The 18,961-nt window shown below is 51.9% G+C and overlaps 1 protein-coding gene across 1 annotated transcript in view; it reads right to left on the minus strand.

The window, feature by feature from the left end:
• PEBP4 (phosphatidylethanolamine binding protein 4) overlaps positions 1-18,961 on the minus strand; it is a 212,409-nt gene that overhangs the window by 115,420 nt on the left and 78,028 nt on the right. The gene's annotated exons all lie outside the window — the stretch shown is intronic.

Consider the following 18,961-nt stretch of genomic DNA (forward strand, 5'->3'; position numbering starts at 1 on the left):
TTGGGGTGGCCAGTGCAGTCGGGTTCTGGGACGGTGGGGCGCAGAGACGGTGCCGGTCCCTGACAACACCCACAGCCAGTGTGCAGTCCTGCGCCGTCTGGGTTATGTATGTGCACTCTAGGATTCTCACACGCGACAAAATCGCCTGAGGACGCATTTCTCAGGACACACCGCCATGGCTGGGCGACACATGGCTACACGGAAGCTTACCCTGCGGCAGGAACGGTACCGCAGCGGGGAGCACCGGGACCATTCCTTCCATCTACTGAACACCTACTGTGTGCCAGCAACTGCCAGCCGAGGAGGCCAGCAGAGCGTAAGACGGAAAGATCCACGCTCTCAGGGAGCTTCTATTCTTGGTGGGAGTCACAGTCGAAAATCAATAAACGAATGAGGAGACAACAAACTGTGACTAGTTCTAGGATGGAAATTAAATGAGCACAAAGGCAGGGAGCAGACTGCCACAAAGGCCTCCCAACAGGAAACCATCGGGCTTTGAGGGACAGAGGGAACCCCAGTGTGGCTGGGGGGAGCGGGGACTTGGGCGGGTGGAGGGGTGGGCAGGGGCCAGGCCGTGGAAGGCTCTCTAGGTCTGCTTAGGAGGGGGGTTTACTACAAGTGACACGTGGCACCATTGGAGGGCTCTGGACAGGTGGAGACAGGTTCCAATGCACATTTTTAAAAAAATTTTTTGAGAGAGATTTTTGCTATAGAGTGTATGCGCTCGCCAGAGACACAGAGACAGAAAGTGAGACACAGAGACAGAAAGTGAGACATCACCTTCTGGGGCGATGGCCACAGCACAGCCCCTTCTGCTTCATTCTCCTCTTGGGAGCTTGGGCGCGTGCGCGCGCGCGCGCGCACACACACACACAAACACACACACGTGCCCAGTGTGTTCTAAGCCATCAAGTACGGGACTAGAACTGCGGTTAACTACATGGGATTCCAGCGACATGATCATTGCGCCATCTGCTGGTCCCTAGCGCACGTTTCTGGAGGACTGGTTTGGCAGCTAGGTGGAGAGTAAGAGGGCAGCAGAGGCTCGAGAGGGAGCCAGGAGGCCAGCCGGGAGCCCACCGTGGCAGTGTGCCCATGGATAGCGGGTCCTGGGCCGGAATGGCAGCCACAGAGACAGACAGACACGGACTGGGGAAGTGTTTTCAGATGGAACGACAGGGTTTGCTGACGGACAGATGGTCGGCAGTGAGGGGTGTGGAGGACCCAGGTCCCTCCTGGGCTTCGGCTCGGGCAGCTGGGCCACTTGATGACACAGAGCAGACATGCAGATGAGGGAGCCTGTGGGGGACACGGAGAGCTTTAGGCATGGCAGTGGGGGTGCCTTGGAAGCCGACAGGCATATGTGCACTGCCTGCAGTTCTGGGGCGAGACCAGGACCCGATGCAGACACCTGAGAGTCACCGCAGACAGATGATGGTCTTTAAAAAAAACTTTTATTTCTTTTTCCATGAGAAAGAGCGAGAGAGCGAACGAGTCAGTATGCTCAACAGGGTCGTCCATGATCCACCTCCAGCCTCAGCAGGCTCTGAATGGTGGCCACGTCCATCCCGGGTGTGTCCCGGAGGAGTCCAGACACGAACCTGGGACCCTCCCGTGTGGGTCAGCCTGCAGGACTGTGTCAGCACTGTGCCGCTGTCTGGCCCAGAGGGTGGCCCTGAAACCAAAGAGTAAGAGGATGACGTCTGGAGAGGTGAACAGAGAAGACAAGAGGCCTCATGACCGACTCAACACGCCCGAGGAGACGGGACTGAGAAAGGAGGCTGGATTGTCATGTGGTGGGACCCACTGCCACGGTGGACTGTGGACATGAGGACAGCATGTGATGGGGATGCAGGGGAAGTCTAAATCAGAGTGAGAAAAACTCCATGCCGAGGCTCTGAGGGGAGTGCGAGGAATTCCACTCCCAGGGGATTTCTGCAGCTAGGGTTGTGACGCGGCACGTGGTGACTGCAAGGGCGGGCAGGGGAGCCCCAATGAGGTGGACGGTGGTACCGCGAATATCAGTGGGGAAGTCGGGAGACAGGGACGTGGCGCCAGTACCTGGCAGACACGTATCCCCACGGAGCCAGGAGCTGGCACCTGGGCAGGACCGGCCAGGGGCAATGCACAGGAGCAGGGCTGGGAGCTTGTGGAGAACACGGGAAGGCTATGGCGGGACTGGACACTCAAAGCGGGGCGGCAGGGAGAAGGGGCTGAGGAGGAGAGCGTTAGGAGAGCAGGGAGCTGTCACAGACTGAGAGAGAGACGAGTTCAAGGAAGGGGTGAGGATGGGGTCAGTGCTGCAGCCGTCGGGGCACAAGGACTACCAAGGGACCATCTGCTGTGACCGTGGTAGGTCACTGGCAACTCCCCAGAGGTGAGCACTTTAGAGCTAAAAGCACCGATTCGAATTTTAAAATCCAGAGGAGGAAGCAAACCATGTGTTAGACGCTATGGGAAACAAAGGCAGAGAACATGAAGGACAAAGAAACAAAAAACAGTATTGGAGGGAGAAAGCCACATACCCAAGAAGAGCCTTGGGGTGTGTGTGTGTGTGTTTGTGTGTGTGTGTGCGCATGTGTGCGCGTGGCGTGCGCATGGGTGCATGCAGTGTGATTCTAGTTCCCACAAGAAAACTGTGTATTTGATATGTCCAAGAATTGGTTCTGGCTAAAGCAATAAAAAATAAAAAATAAAGAGAAGCAAAGTATAAATATGTTTTAAAAAAAAACATCTATCCTCTTTTCCTTTTTTTTTTTTGTGCAAATGACATGGTTGTCTACATGAGAAATCTAAAAAAGAATCAGCTGAAAACAACAAGTCTAATATTCAGCACAGTAAGCTGTTACAAAATGTACATAAAACCAGTACTTTCCTAGGTACTATTAATAGTCATAAAATATACTTTTAAAATCCAATTCACAATTGTAACAAAAAATGTAAATTATCTAGGAATAAACTTGATAAAAAATGCAAGACTTATAGAAGACAACAGAAACATTGCTGAGGTACATAAAAAGAAAGCTTAGAGATGGAGAGAGACATGCTGTGATTTTAAATTGAGATAACCATTTTGCGAAGATGTCAATGAACCTTTAGTTTGTTAATCTCACACAATTTCAATCAAAATCCTAAAGAGAACTTCACAGAATGATTCTAGAGCTCATGATAAATGCCAAAAATAAACAAATAAAAGAAAAAAATTAGTCTAAACAATATTGAATAAAATGAAATAGGGGATGATACTGATTTTATAGGCATTGAACTATATTATAAAGCTACAATAATTAGAACAATTCGGTGTCAAGGAATAAATTGGGATGCAAGCTAGAACATCAAGAAACTCAAGTTTATATGTGACATTTAATGTATGACAGTTATTTCTAATCATTGTGGAAGGATAGGTTGTTTTATAAATTCTGTTGGGGCAGTTTTGCTCACTGTAGAATAAACTTAGGTCTATAGTTCTTTCAGACACTAGAAAACTACAATATTTAAATATAAAAATAAAAGACAATCTTTTTTTGAATTATTTAATTTTATTTATCATCACTATTGTTTTTCCCTTAAAAAATTGCTACAGGGCTCATATGCTTACCAGACAGAGACAGAGAGAGAGAGTGAGAAAGTGAGAAATCAAGCTGCCTTTTCCAGGATTTAAACTGCAGTCAGCCATATGGGAATCCAGTACCATAAACACCATGCCACCTGCTGGCCCCCAAAGAAAATCTTAAAAAACTGGTCTAAGGGACCAGCAGATGGAGTAATGGTTATGTCACTGGACTCCCACATTGCTGACTATGGTCAAGTCCCAGACCTGGTGGCTTAAAACATTTGGAGCATGTGTGAATGTACGCCCAATATCCTGAGAGGAGAATGGAGGAGAAGGGATTGCGGCATGGCCATCCCCCCTGGGGGGTGATTTCTCACTTTCTGTCTGTCTGTCTCTGTCTTTCTGGCGAGTGCACGTGCCCTATAGCAAGAATCTCTCTTAAGGGAAAAAAAAAACTTGTTTAATAGCATAATATTAAACTCATACCATTAAATACCCTGTTAGATCTTTATATACGAAGATGGAAAGACATCTACAATATCTTATACATGAAATAAGCAAGTTACAGATTAATGTGCATGATATCATCTCCAATGTGGAAGAAAACTTTACACATCTAACTATATATATATTTATAGATATATTTGCATATGCATAGAAAATGTCTGCAAAACCACATACCAAACTGTTAACGTAAATGACATGAGGGAAAAAGATTGATATATTTAACCAGATACAATTTTGAATCTTTTATATGGCAAAAAAAAAAAAAAAAAACCCGAAAGACAAAGAACCGGGGGCAAATACTGGGTTGTCGGAAAAGTCATGATGTTTTTTTTTTGTGCAGAAAGACGTAGAAAAATAAATCATGACTTTTCTGACACCCCAATGTTAGCCAGATTATGAGAAAGTGCTAATATCCCTTTTAATATATAAAGCACTTTTTAAATTGATAAGAAAAAAGGCTAATAACCTAATGAAAAAATAGGTAAAACCACATGAACAGGCAATTCATAAAATAAATACCAACCATTGGTAAATATACAAGTGTTCAATTTCATTAGTAATGAAAGATACACAAAAAATACTGCAAAACCCCATATTTGCCTATATAATTGCAGGCATATTTTTTGTCTGTCCCCAGAGTTCAGTGTATGTAAAACAATGACTGAGTCAAGACATTCTCTGTGCCCTATAAAGCCTTTTTAAAAAGAGGAGGAAAAGATCAAGAACCTACCACACAGATACTTCCTCTCCATGGAAAGAAAACTGGAGAAACGGAAGTTTAACGTTGACCAACGATCTCTAAGTCATGAGATAATCGAGAACTTTATTTTGGATTAGCAAATTATCTCACCTTGAATAAATCTCATTGGCTACTGTACTGCTACTGGTGAAGCTATGGACTTTTTCTTCTTTGTGTTTTTCTGCATTTTTCTGAAGTTTCTGCAATGAAATGCTTTTATACTTAGAAGAAAAGATTGTGCTAAAAAATAAAAACTGTAAAAGTCCAAGAATCCTCATTCTTCTCCTATTAAACAATACCCAGGGCGTTCTCCAGGTAGGCTTCTCCTCCTGTCCCTTTCCTGCCCCACTGCCCCTCCCCACACCCGCTGCAGCCCACCTGCACTGCCGATTCTTGACCTAGTGGACAGTAGTCTTTGGAGGTGAGTGTGTTGTATGCACCCTCCCAGGTGGGGAGATGTCTGAGGTCTACCCCAGATCACCTCCCCGCTGAGAGGCTCTCAGCAGACATCTTCAAAGTCTCAATGGGAAAGAAAGGGCTTCTAGCTGAGCACAGTGGTGCACACCTGTAATTCAGCCAAACTGGTTTTCTTTTTTTTTTTTTGGGGAGGTTTTCGCTATAGGGCGCGTGCACTCACCAGAGAGACAGAAAGTGAGAAATCCCCCCCCCCCCCAAGGTGGTATGGCCACCCACGCCGCAATCCCTTCTCCTCCGTTCTCCTCTTGGGATCTTGGGCACGCACACACACGCGCCCGGTGTGAATTTTAAGCCACCGGGTCCGTGATGTGAACTTCAGTTGACTACGTGGGAGTCCAGCAACATACCATTACGCTAACTGCTGGTCCCTAGTTCAGCCAATCTGGAAAATGAGGCAGGAGGACCATGAGTTTGAGGCTGGCCTGTTCGACTTAGCCAGACCCTGTCTCTAAAATGATAAACAAACAAAAATTTTTAAAAGAAAATAAAAGGATTCCAGGTGAGGACGTTTCAGATCTTAAGTCTCAATGCAATCAGGGACCTGCATCGTCCCTGCCCTTTCAATGATCTTCACTATCAATGCTCAGGACCGACACACCCATTTCCCCAACACTCTCTTTCCCATATGCCATTGGTCACGTTGGTGGACATGGACTTTGCAGACATGGACGGCATGTGTGTCTAGATGTCTCACCCCAACAATCGACCTCTGCCACAGAGCCGCTAGGGAGCTCCTGTCAGCCAAACCGATTTCCAGAGTGGTTGTAGCATTGACAATCCCACCCGCGGTGAGTGAGGGTTCCAGTTTCTCCAGAGCCTCACCAACGGTTGTTACTGTCCATCTTGATCGCTGCCATTCTAGTGGGTGTATAAGGACATCGCGTCTCTAATCTGCATTTCCCTAAGGACCAGGATGTTGAACAGCTTTTCATGTTCTCATTGACTATTCATGTATCTTCTTTAAAGAAATGTCTATAGTAATAATTTGCCCATTTTTATTTGACTTTATGTTTTTAAGTTTTATTAAGTAGGACATCCATACACACAAGGAGAAAGAGAGAGAGAAAGAGGGAGAGAGACAAATACCCCTGATAGGTCCTACATCACGACCCCTGCCCAGGGCCCTCCCAGCCAGCCGGGATCATGGTGCGTGTGCCCAGCATGCTTGGGTTGACTGGGGACCCGAACCTGCCAGCCTCCATGTGGATCCTGCACCCCGAGTAGTGTGTCGCTGCCGTGCCGTCTTGCCAGCCCTCACCCACTTCTGAACTTGTTATTTATATTATTACTCCAGATGGAATGTTAATAGGTACGTCCCAACTGGGAGCTGGGGAAATGGAGGCAGGGGTGTGCGAGGGAGCCAGAGACGGTGTTTCCATCGGGGAGAGGAGGGCTAGTGCCCTGGAACCCGCTCAGGCCCAGTGTGAGAACTGGGTTTGCATGCCCTTGCCCTTCCAGCTTCTTCCCTCAGCTGCCATCTGCACGAGGGGTATCTACTTACTGCAGCTTGCTACGACACTTTGGTTCTTGCCGAGAAATGTCCCCTCACCCCAAGCTATTGCTGCAACCCAGGGGAGCTGGAGCACCAGGACTCGGACTCCCGCAGGCCCAGCTGGTCAAGTCCCCTGCCCACCGTCCCAGAGCTTGCTCTTCAGTTGCAAACCAGCCCACCCGGGCCATGGCCTCAACCCCCTCCTTTATCGGCGGAGCCACCATCCTCCCTAAGGCCAGGGAGCTGGCAGCTATGGGCAGCCTCAAGCCCCAGGACCCACCAAAAGTATCCAAATTAGCAACCCCACACCTGTTTACCTTGCTTACCTCCCTCATTCTTTTCTGCAAAATCCACAGTGAGCTCTCACCCACCCTTCCGCCTCCTGAGTGGCTCTGGGGTCTCCCCGTGGGCCCCACATGGTGTGCCGTGCTTCCCATTTCTGGGGATCTGGGACTATAAACATCTTCCTTCACCATGGTTTATGCTGGGGGCCCTTGCTCCTTGGTGCCGGGATGTCCATCAGCCCCTCTGGAGGCTGCGAGAACCTGGGGTGCATCCAGCGTTGCTCTAATTAGCTGGGATTAGGGGTGTGGCTTACTGCCTTCAGCATTCACTTACCCGTGAATGGGAGACCGAGCTGGCCTGACCGGGGAAGGGACAAGGTCAAGTGGAGTGGAGGACCATTTTCTCTAGGCCAATGGTTCTCACCTCTGCCTTTAACACGAGGATCACCAAGGACCACCAGTGCCAGGCCCCTTAGGAGCAGATTGTGACATAAGGGGGCCCAGCTGTTGGTGTTGGTTTGGAAGCATCCCAGGAGACTCCAATGTAGGGCTGGAGCAAGAACTATAATCCTGAAGGCTGGCTCCCCAAAGCCCCGGCGAACTCCACCACTGACTACAACCCAGGGCCCTTTCCTGCAAGGCTGCTTTCCCAGGGCGGACTGGGCATCCTCTTCAGAAAGAGGGTGGGCTCCCCTCGACCTCAGCTGGGGTTCCTTGTGCCTTGGGCCCCAAAGATGAAGGGGCTCCAGCACACAGTGGAGAAGCCAGAGTCAGACACAAGTCACCCTGCGCTCCCACTATTCCTGACGGTGTTTGTTGGGTACAAATTTAGCCCGCAGTGGGCTGGTAGTGTTTGAGCCTCCCCCACAAAGTTCTGTATAGGAAATCTAGTTAAGAGCCTTCTTCCTGGGGGAGGCTGAGTGTAACAGCTGCTCCTGCCAGGCTGATGGCCCCACCAGGGTGCAGTCTGGGCACTGCCCCTTGAGCCTGAAGCCTTTCATCTCGGGGACAGGCTCACATTTCAGGCTGTCCAGGAGGCCAGCCTTTATCTCCGCAGCTGCTGACAAGGTCACACCCTGGGATGTATGGACGGGGGCCCCTCTCCAGGAGCAGGGGCTCACACCACGCTTTGACTCTTTGGAAAGAGGGGTTGTAAAGTCCCCATGGGTCAGCTGTTCTTCTCCCTGGCCTGTCTTTCTCTCAAGGCTGGGAAGCTCAGTGAGTGGATTTCCCATCTCCACTGCACGGAGGAGAAGCCAAGAAGATGCAGGAAAAAGTCTAGGGGAGGGATTTCTTTCTGGATAGAAGGCAGAATTTCACTCAGAGAAAATCCCGAGTGTCTTTTGTCCCTTCACTAATTCTCCTTCTTCCTGCCTGGAATGTGGATGTGATGTTGGATGTGTAGCAACCACTCTGCAACCAAGAGGGGACAAGTGTGAGGTTAAAGGCCTACGCGTGAAGGCCAATGGAGCAAAAAAAAAAAAAAGGAAAGACTTTGGTCCTTGAGTTATGAATCAACCTGGGATTCCAGCCTCTAAACTTGTTGCATGAAACAAATCCCTTAAGCTCCTGTGCTAGGGATTTTTCTTCCTTGCTTCCAGACACATTCCTATTAACACATAGGCATGTTTTCTATGTGGGTTTGTAAGTGGGTGCCGAGTCTGGTCTTTAGAAAACTATCCCGATTGTGAAAAGGTTCCCTGAGCAAATGCCAGAGGCCTGGGTGCCCGCCCCCGCGGCTCTGTGGAGGGCAGTGTTTAGGGCGTTGCCCGCTCTCACAAGCGGAGGTTATTGGTCTGCAAAATGGCAATAATACCTGTCTCACACACCAGGATTATTCTAAAACCGAAATGAATTAAGCATGTGAAAGTATTTTCGAGACTGTGAGGCAGTGTCTATGGGTCGGGTTTTGTTATTGTGAACAAATGGCACCAGCTTTGTTCCTAACGGTCCCTGGAGTAGTGGTTTCCTTGACAGCCGAAGACTTCCTCCAAACGGTCCGTCTGCGGCTGCCTGGAGCCGGAGCTTTAACACGAGGATCACCAAGGACCACCAGTGCCAGGCCCCTTAGGAGCAGATTGTGACATAAGGGGGCCCAGCTGTTGGTGTTGGTTTGGAAGCATCCCAGGAGACTCCAATGTAGGGCTGGAGCAAGAACTATAATCCTGAAGGCTGGCTCCCCAAAGCCCCGGCGAACTCCACCACTGACTACAACCCAGGGCCCTTTCCTGCAAGGCTGCTTTCCCAGGGCGGACTGGGCATCCTCTTCAGAAAGAGGGTGGGCTCCCCTCGACCTCAGCTGGGGTTCCTTGTGCCTTGGGCCCCAAAGATGAAGGGGCTCCAGCACACAGTGGAGAAGCCAGAGTCAGACACAAGTCACCCTGCGCTCCCACTATTCCTGACGGTGTTTGTTGGGTACAAATTTAGCCCGCAGTGGGCTGGTAGTGTTTGAGCCTCCCCCACAAAGTTCTGTATAGGAAATCTAGTTAAGAGCCTTCTTCCTGGGGGAGGCTGAGTGTAACAGCTGCTCCTGCCAGGCTGATGGCCCCACCAGGGTGCAGTCTGGGCACTGCCCCTTGAGCCTGAAGCCTTTCATCTCGGGGACAGGCTCACATTTCAGGCTGTCCAGGAGGCCAGCCTTTATCTCCGCAGCTGCTGACAAGGTCACACCCTGGGATGTATGGACGGGGGCCCCTCTCCAGGAGCAGGGGCTCACACCACGCTTTGACTCTTTGGAAAGAGGGGTTGTAAAGTCCCCATGGGTCAGCTGTTCTTCTCCCTGGCCTGTCTTTCTCTCAAGGCTGGGAAGCTCAGTGAGTGGATTTCCCATCTCCACTGCACGGAGGAGAAGCCAAGAAGATGCAGGAAAAAGTCTAGGGGAGGGATTTCTTTCTGGATAGAAGGCAGAATTTCACTCAGAGAAAATCCCGAGTGTCTTTTGTCCCTTCACTAATTCTCCTTCTTCCTGCCTGGAATGTGGATGTGATGTTGGATGTGTAGCAACCACTCTGCAACCAAGAGGGGACAAGTGTGAGGTTAAAGGCCTACGCGTGAAGGCCAATGGAGCAAAAAAAAAAAAAAGGAAAGACTTTGGTCCTTCAGTTATGAATCAACCTGGGATTCCAGCCTCTAAACTTGTTGCATGAAACAAATCCCTTAAGCTCCTGTGCTAGGGATTTTTCTTCCTTGCTTCCAGACACATTCCTATTAACACATAGGCATGTTTTCTATGTGGGTTTGTAAGTGGGTGCCGAGTCTGGTCTTTAGAAAACTATCCCGATTGTGAAAAGGTTCCCTGAGCAAATGCCAGAGGCCTGGGTGCCCGCCCCCGCGGCTCTGTGGAGGGCAGTGTTTAGGGCGTTGCCCGCTCTCACAAGCGGAGGTTATTGGTCTGCAAAATGGCAATAATACCTGTCTCACACACCAGGATTATTCTAAAACCGAAATGAATTAAGCATGTGAAAGTATTTTCGAGACTGTGAGGCAGTGTCTATGGGTCGGGTTTTGTTATTGTGAACAAATGGCACCAGCTTTGTTCCTAACGGTCCCTGGAGTAGTGGTTTCCTTGACAGCCGAAGACTTCCTCCAAACGGTCCGTCTGCGGCTGCCTGGAGCCGGAGACGGCGCTTGCCTGCACCCAGCTCAGAGGCCACTGCGGGCCCCAGCCGCACCTCCACCAGTCCACGGTGGGGGGCTGCTCGGCTTTGTATGCAGCTTGCTCTCTTCTGCAACAAGTTTATTTATTTATTTCATGAGAAAGAGGGGGTACCTTCGGCAGGGTCACACTGAGGTCCCCAGAGCCTTCCCAGCCAGCTAGCATCACAGGCACATGTCCCTGGCATGTACGGGTTGACGGGGAACCAGACCCATGGTCGGTCACATGGACCCGGCTTACTGCACAGCACATTAGCACGGCACCGCCTGCTGGCCCGCCATGCCACGTCTGGGCTAGAGAGGTGGTCGCAACAGAGACATCGCACCCCACCCCAGCCCCACTTCCCTCCAACTCCCTCTCTGTTCCCAGGGCACCGAGCCCATCTGGGGGTGGGGCTGAGTGCAGAACCCGGACACTGACAGCAAACCTTTAGGGCAAACCAGTGAGAGCCATGCTGCCCCTTCCCCTCCCACGATGGGTGTCCCTCTCTGTCCTGGGGAGGCCGCTCATTCTGGCACCACTCAGATTGCTAGAGGACTGTCACCTGCAGCCACGGACTGCCTCCTTCAAACTTGCACCTTTTCCAAGACGGACACTGGAATGCATCCTGTCCCTTTGCCCTGCAGCCCCGTCAGACATGTGATGGCGGTTGTCACATCTCTAGTTACCATCCCTTCAGGCTGAAGGCTCCCGCTTCCTCAGCTAGTTCAGCACTGGGCCACATCCCACCCCTGCCTCAGTGGTCCACAGGCTACCGAGGAGTCAGCCATGTCAACAGCCACAGCAATGCAGTGTGACATGAGGTTCCAGGGGACAGAGTACGCTGAGGTGGACTGAGATGTGGGTCTTCATGGAGAAGTGATATTTGATGGGGAGGAAGAAGGGAAGGTTTTATCGGGGCTGTGGGCAGGGGTCCATGGTTGCAGGGGTCGCAGTTTGAGTCTGTTAAAGCCATAATTTCCCATGCTCTGAGTCGCATTCCTGGGAATGCGGGGCCACTGCCAGGACAGTCCTCCGAATAGAGACAAGTTATTTCGAGTCCACAGGTGGGAACTCGAGGTTCAGAGGGATTACAGATCTGCCCCAGACGGCGTGCATTCGCGATGCGAGTCCTGCTGGGGTGGCATGGCCTTGGCGAGCGGTCTCAGCTCCCTACGGTGGAGCTCATCATCCTCGGAGCACCTTTCTCTCTCTCAGATGTCAAGGGGCTAAAGAAGCGGCTCAGGACAGCCGGGCAGTGGGTGTGAAGTGATCGACAAACACCCAAGGTGGTGGGCGAGGGGGCCGTGGGCGAGGGAGCCGCTCCTCAGGGATTTCAAAGCACACCCCTCGTTTGTAAACGCCCCCTCCTCCCCAGCACAGAAGGGCAGGCCCAGCTCAGGGGCAGGGGCGGACTGGGCTGACTCCTACTCATGACAACATGGAATGTCCTTACGCTGCAGATGCCCGCTCGCCGAGTCTCTGGACACTGTGCGAGGCACCACGTCCGCACTGCGAAGACGTGCTTGCTGGCAGCACGTCCCAGGGCCTTCTGCACCACGCTGCCCGGTCCTCTGGGGACCCTGGACCCTGCCAGCAGCTGCCTGCTCGTGATGGCAGGGAGGGTGCCCTTGCTGGCTCATGCTGTTCTGACTGCACGGCCCAGGGGTGCAGGCGGACCGTGCGGAGGGTTAAAATCATGGTGAGTTCAGGGAGCTCTGCCCCCAGCCCCCAGCCCACCTCGCATGTCCCCCTCCAGGCTTCTTAGGAAAGCTGAGGGATTTGTTTAAATTCCAAAGCTGTCAGCCAAGCAGGCGCAGAATCACTACCTGCCCAGTGAGGAACTGGGATATTGTCTGCACTGCACGGGAGGGAGAGAGAAGAGGAAGCCAGGAGCACAGGGAACGGGGCCTCTGCGCCACAGAAGGGAACGTGTCTTTAACCCAGTAGCCGATGCGTGGCTCTCTCCAAAGCTGCATTCATCCCGCTGCCCTGGCCAACCTCGCTGCTAATGGCCCTGACCAACCTGTCAGCCCTAGATTCAAAACACAAATATGGACCAGCAGGTGGTGCAAAGGCTAGCTCACTGGACTCCCACGTTGACCGCAGTCCACGCCCCAGACCCAGCAGCTCGAAACTCACGCCTGGCGCGTGTGTGTGCGTGCCCAAGATCCCGGGGGGAGAATGGAGGAGAAGAGGCCTTGACTCTGCTGTTTCAACAGCATCTCCCTGCCCTCCCCTCTCCACGCTGCCCTCCAACTCCAGTCTTCATGATTATCTGAATGAGAAGAGCAAAGGCAGGGACTGCCCAGCATCCTCCAGGACCTCCCATAATGGACATCCCTCCCGTCCTGGGATGCCACAATTCAGGTACAGCCCAGACTGCTGGAAAGGGCTGTGTCTCACGGAACCTAATAGCGAGTGCCCCTCGCTCACTTTCTTCAGCAACAACACTTGAGCGGGTCCTGTCCTGGCTCAGCACCCCTGGCCCGCTTGGTCTTGCTTACCCACAGAGTAGCCTGGCGGTGCCTTACCATGAGTAATCTAGTGGCATCCTGCTGTTACATAGCCTAGTGGCGTCTTACTAAACCGATCCTTGGGGTTGGGGGCGAGGTGGCTCAGCCCTCACCTGCTCACCCTGTTGGGGACGTATCCGCACCATGGTCAATCTAAGCTACCAAAGCTTGAGGTCACTGGGTGGAGAACTGGGACCATACGCAGATGTAGCTCCTGCCCAGCGATCTTGCCAAAGCTCGCTGCACATCCTGCACATGCCGGGCGTCTGAGGCCATGCAGTACGCTGTAAGGGGACCCATGGTCCCCTTCCATGGCCCAGGGGACCTTTCTCGACTCCCGCTCCCGGGCCTTTCCTCATGCCTTTGTCTGTACTGGTCTCTCTGCCTGTTGGAAAATCCTCAATCTTCAAGACACATCTCATCTACAAAGACTTCTCCCCGGCCTTCTGGAACCAGAGGAGATGCCTTCATTCTTTGAACCCTGATAGTGTTTGGCTTATGCCTTTTCCGGGCACTCTCCATATTCTGCTATGCATTTGGTTGTCCGGGGCTCATTAGATTTATTTTCTCGAAGCAGGGACTATTATTCCTTTGTTGCACCGAAGTGCCCGGTATGTTCTCTTGCACACAGTAGGTGCTTTAGAAATATTTGTGAAATGCATTACCCAGTTCCTCTGTTAGGGTCGGACCTTGGTTTTCTGGTCTCAGAGCTGGACAAGCACATTGCACCTGCTGGCCATGACGGTGCATTGCTCGGTATGGAGCCTGGTCCCGGGGGCTCAGCCTCCAGGCTGTCACGCCCATGCTGCCCCCTGAAGTCGCCATCAGCTCAGCAGACAGGCCATCTCCCGGAGCGTCCGTGGAAGGCACTGGCTGACCTGGCTCCTGGGGAGGGCTGGCAAGCTCAGTGTTTTCTAAATGCTAGGCCTGGGCCTCCGCTGACCCGGGAAGCCTTGGCAGTTGGGCCAGAACCGGGGCATGTCCGCGAGGCCTGGCCCTGAGCTGTGGCCCGGCCTCCGCCGCTCATGGCCTAAGCCACGCAGTCGCCAGGGCCCCCAGTGTGAAGGAATTTGCGTTCTAACTTTAGGTGGCCACGTGGCTGATGGCTGTGTTTGTGAATATCTCATTCCTACTTTGGTTGCCCAGCTGGTGGGAACAGAACGGGCAGTCATGGGACTGTCATCGTGCGCTGTCCAGGTTAACATGTAGCATTTCTATTACTATTAACAGACTTTCTGCTCCTCACTCCATCTGTTCTCTGAAATAATTGCAGTTGTACAGACCATGCCTTCGCTACAGGCAAGCTCTGGGGAAGAGGATAGTGCTTTTATGAGAAAAAAAAAGTGTTAAAAAATAACAGCAAACATGAGAAGAGAGTGGGAATGGAGCTAGCAGCAGGTTTCCAATTTCTTTCGGATTCCGGCCTGCAAAGGTGGCGTTTTTCACACTTGTTCGGGGTGACCAGGCCCAGCTAGAAGGGGATGAGCGGCCGGGCTGGCGGCTCAGCCTTTTGGAGGTGGTGGTGGTCGCCTTAGGATCTGGCCCCAGTCAAGGAGAAATGAGGAGAGGTGGGTGCACCCGTGGGCGGTGCCCCAGTGGGGAGCGTCCTGGAGGCACAGGCCCTGGGGAGGAAGTGGGGGCTTCAGGACGGAGGTGGGGCAGCTGGACAGCATGGCCTGGGGGCCTGGGGGCCATGTGAGTGAACAGCACGGGCTGGTGGGCAGGCCGAGGTTTGGGCTAGACACGTGTTCTGTCTCTCCATGCACCAGTGGGAGGGCATGATCCCAAAGGCCGCCGTTCCTGCAGGGTTACAGGCAGGATGAACGGGTCACTGCGACCTATCAGGAACTCCAACGGAGCCCAGGTGGGAGATCGTAAAGGACACTTATGACCTGGTGTGCGAGACACCGTCACCACTGAGGTGCCAAAGAAGACTCGTAGGCCTGGACCGCCATGAGGCGTGTGTGGTGCGGGGGTGCCATCTTCCCGGGGGTGCGGACGAGGCACAGCTGTCACCTGGCGGCAACCTGCCAGACCCCATCTTCTGCACTGGTGCCTCCCCTCCTGGCCCAGCCTGTCCCTGTGCGGGACTCAAAGCCCAGTGTCCCCTGTCATCCCAGGAAGCTGGACCTGCTGTCTCACCTCACCTAGGGCCCAGCGGGAATGGCACAGGACCAGGACAGCTAAGCCTTCCAGGAGGAAACTTGACGTGAGAGAAGTGGATTCAGGGCTACAGTCATGTGAGTTCTAAGTCTCCTTCCAATTTCCAGGAAGTGTTTTCATTTGAAAGAAATCCACAGAATGTGACTGGTTGGCTGTAAATAAGACATTTGTTGGGGAAAATTTTTTTTTTGGTGGTACACGATACCATTCTCCAATGCCATCCGGAGGAAAAAGAAATGGTGGCGGGGCTGAGGGAGACTGGCCCACAAAAGGGGACCAGGTCTGCGTCCGGAGATCCCGAGTACGCTGGGCATGCGCACGCCGTGATCTGACGCTGGCTGGGGCTAGGGGCGGATCACGGTGAAAAGGCTCCATTGCGGGCACTGTCTCTCTGTCTCTTTAGCTCAATAATAAATCAATGACTCGATAAATTTCTTTTTTTTTTTAAGAGGTTTTTGCTATAGGGCGCGTGCGCTCGCCAGACAGACAGAGAGAGACAGAGAGACAGAAAGCGAGAAATCATCCCCCAGGGGGGATGGCCACACTGCAATCCCTTCTCCTCCATTCTCCTCTCGGGATCTTGGGCACGCACACACACGCGCCTGGCGTGAGTTTAAGCCACCGGATCCGGGACACGAACTGTGGTTGACTACATGGGAGTCTAGCGATATAGCCATTACGCTAACTGCTGGTCCCTCGATACTAAATTTTTGGAAAGGCTCAGACCCTTAGAGGGATCTTACCTGACCATAACTGGAATGCAAGCACCTTGCAGGTGTGGGCAGAATGGCCTCCCTTCCCTCCAGATCGCCTCTAAACCAGTCAGCATGTCCCAGACCATCCTGAAAATGCGGTTCAGTGGGGACTGGTGGGCCTTTAATCAAGAAATGTTTAAAAACACAGACATGAACGAGAACGCAGCACCATGGCCTGGCTGTCCCCAGAGAACCTGGTTTACTCGGGAAGGGACTGGAAGGGGGAGAGTTTTGAGTAATTTTTGACTATTGATAAATTTTTGGAATCATCTTGGGAAAATCCACATGCCCTCCTCTGGCCAGAGACTTGAGTGGGAAGAGTGGGAGTCAGAGCGTGTCTCTGCTAGAAAGCAGGCACAGTGTGTCAGCTTCAGGCGTGTTTTCTCCCAACACCCAGAAGGTCAGCTGGGTGCCTGACACCCACAGGTGCACAACACATGCGCACGCTGAATGCATGGACCAAACTGATAAACATGCCGACAGCCAAGGAACCCACCACCATGCAAGCACCTTCCCATAAAAAGTGAACCCTGAGGTAACCAGGTGTGAAAGAGCTGAGATACAGCTATGAACAGCGGCGACACAGTAGCCCCCATACAGAGCCCTTTCACGCTGTGTGCCAGCTAGCCATCTTCCTTGCAGGGTCAGCACTGTCATTTCCATTCTAAAGATGAGGAAACCGAGCCTTGGGGAGATTAATAACTTGGCCAAGGGACATCCTTAGTAGGTGGCAAAGGCAAAATGTCACACCCTGCTCTGCCTGGCTTTGCAGCAGGCTCTCTGTCATTGTCTGTTTCTTGTTGAGAGACAGGAACAGGGTTTCTGTAAGTGCACGCATGCCTCCTTAATCTGTTCTCTAGGGGGGTCTTCAGAATCGTGTTCCCCAGTAAAGAACATCACCGACAATTCAACATATACTCCAAAGTGACCAGGAGAGCACACTGTGAATTCCGAATGCTCACAGCATAATGCAATGTGCAATGTTGAACGTGGTGAATGTGTTTATATCCTCGAGTTCTTTGTTATACACTTTATACATACTTTTAAAAACATACTGGACCCAGGGCCGGCAGGTGGCATGGTGGCTAAGGGCGCTGGACTCCCACATGGCTGACCATGGCTCGAGTCCTGGACCTGGCAGCTTGCTTTCTCTCTCTCTCTGTTCCTCTCTAATCAAGTTAAAATAAATACATAAAGTTAAATAAAATAATTCTTAAAAAAATACTGAACCCTACAAAGATGTAAAATGCCTATATATAAATAATAAACTACAATAAGTAAATAAGTCATTTTTTTAAAAAAAATTTTTTTGGAGAGGTTTTTTGCTATAGGGAGTGTGTGTTCGCCAGACAGACAGAGAGAGAGACAGAGAGACAGAAAGCGAGAAATCACCCCCCAGGGGGGATGGCCATGCCACAATCCCTTCTCCTCTGTTTTCCTCTCAGGATCTTGGGCACACACGCACACGCGCCCGGTATAAGTTTTAAGACACTGGGTTCAGGATGCGAACCGTGGTCAACTACATGGGAGTCCAGCGACATAGCCATTATGCTAACTGCTGGTCCCCAAAAATAAACTTCTTTAGGGGTGGGTAAATAATTTGGTGGGAAAAGAAACTGTATTTAGTCTTTCAAAAGCTCTCAGCCAGGTTACTTTCAAAATTAAGAACCTTCAGTGCCAAGTGTTAAGTCATGGGTAGGGAACAGCTTAGAGACGCCCCACGCAAAGGTAGGAGCCACCATTTTCCCCAGCCACCTCTGCATTGCCATCTTCCCGAGTCCGGTTCCAGGCCCTTTTTTCCAAGCCATTATTAAATGGTATGGGAGAGGGAGCACACAGGATCCCCAAGGAAGTCAGATGGTCAGGGAGCCCCTTGGCATGCGGAAATGCCACCAGCGGGGCAGGTCCAGAGTGACGCGAGTGGCTGTGTGAGAGGAGAGCGGCAGGGAGTCCTGCACGTCCCTCAGAGGGCAGCTCAGAATGGGACCCCAGAGCTGCTGCACGTGGCTCCTGACGGCACGGAAGAGTGCTATGGCCCAGGTCGGCGAGACTGGGCTTCCTGGCTAGGGAGTGCGTGTGAGCCAGCGCGCTGCCTTCACTTGGCCTGGTCCCACCCCTGCCCGGAGCCCCGTCCTCGCCTTCCAGTGCTGCAGAAAAGGGCCGCTCGGACAACCGCGTAGAAGGAACGGGAGAGGGAGAGGTCATGGAGGACAGAAAAGGAGACGAGGCGCGGTCACTAAGAGTAGACGGTCATGCACACCAAGCCCTGGAAGGCGGAACGAGAGTGACTCACGCTGGAAAAGGAAGCGATTTGCAGAGACAGAAGGAACCATGGGTCCTTACACAGCGGGAGGTAAATCATCTAATTCATTCTCCGGGAGGTGAGACAGGTTGAAAATACAAATTGTTCTTTAAAAGGTTTGGAGACACCTGTGGGTGATGATTCACAATGGATCCTTGAGTAGCCATGACTTTTAGGAGGAAATCCTTAAGAACTGAGCAGAGAGAACCTCATTCATTAAAAGTCTCTGGGCAGGGACTAGCAGTTAGCGTAATGGCTATGTCGCTGAACTCCCATGTAGCCGACTGCGGTTTAAGTCCTGGACCCAGTGGCTTAAACTCACGCTGGGCGCGTGTGTGTGTGCCCAAGATCCCGAGAGGAGAATGGAGGAGAAGGGATCGCGGCTTGGCCATCCCCCTGTGGGGGTGATTTCTCGCTTTCTATCTCTGTCTCTCTCTGTCTTTCTGGCAAGCGCATGTGCCCTATAGCAAAAAAACTCTTTAAAAAAGTCTCTGGAGGGAACCAGCAGTTAGCGTAATGGCTATGTCGCTGGATTCCCA

Source organism: Tupaia chinensis, unplaced genomic scaffold, assembly GCF_000334495.1.
Source record: "Tupaia chinensis unplaced genomic scaffold, TupChi_1.0 Scaffold000494_1, whole genome shotgun sequence".
Lineage (NCBI taxonomy): Eukaryota > Metazoa > Chordata > Mammalia > Scandentia > Tupaiidae > Tupaia > Tupaia belangeri.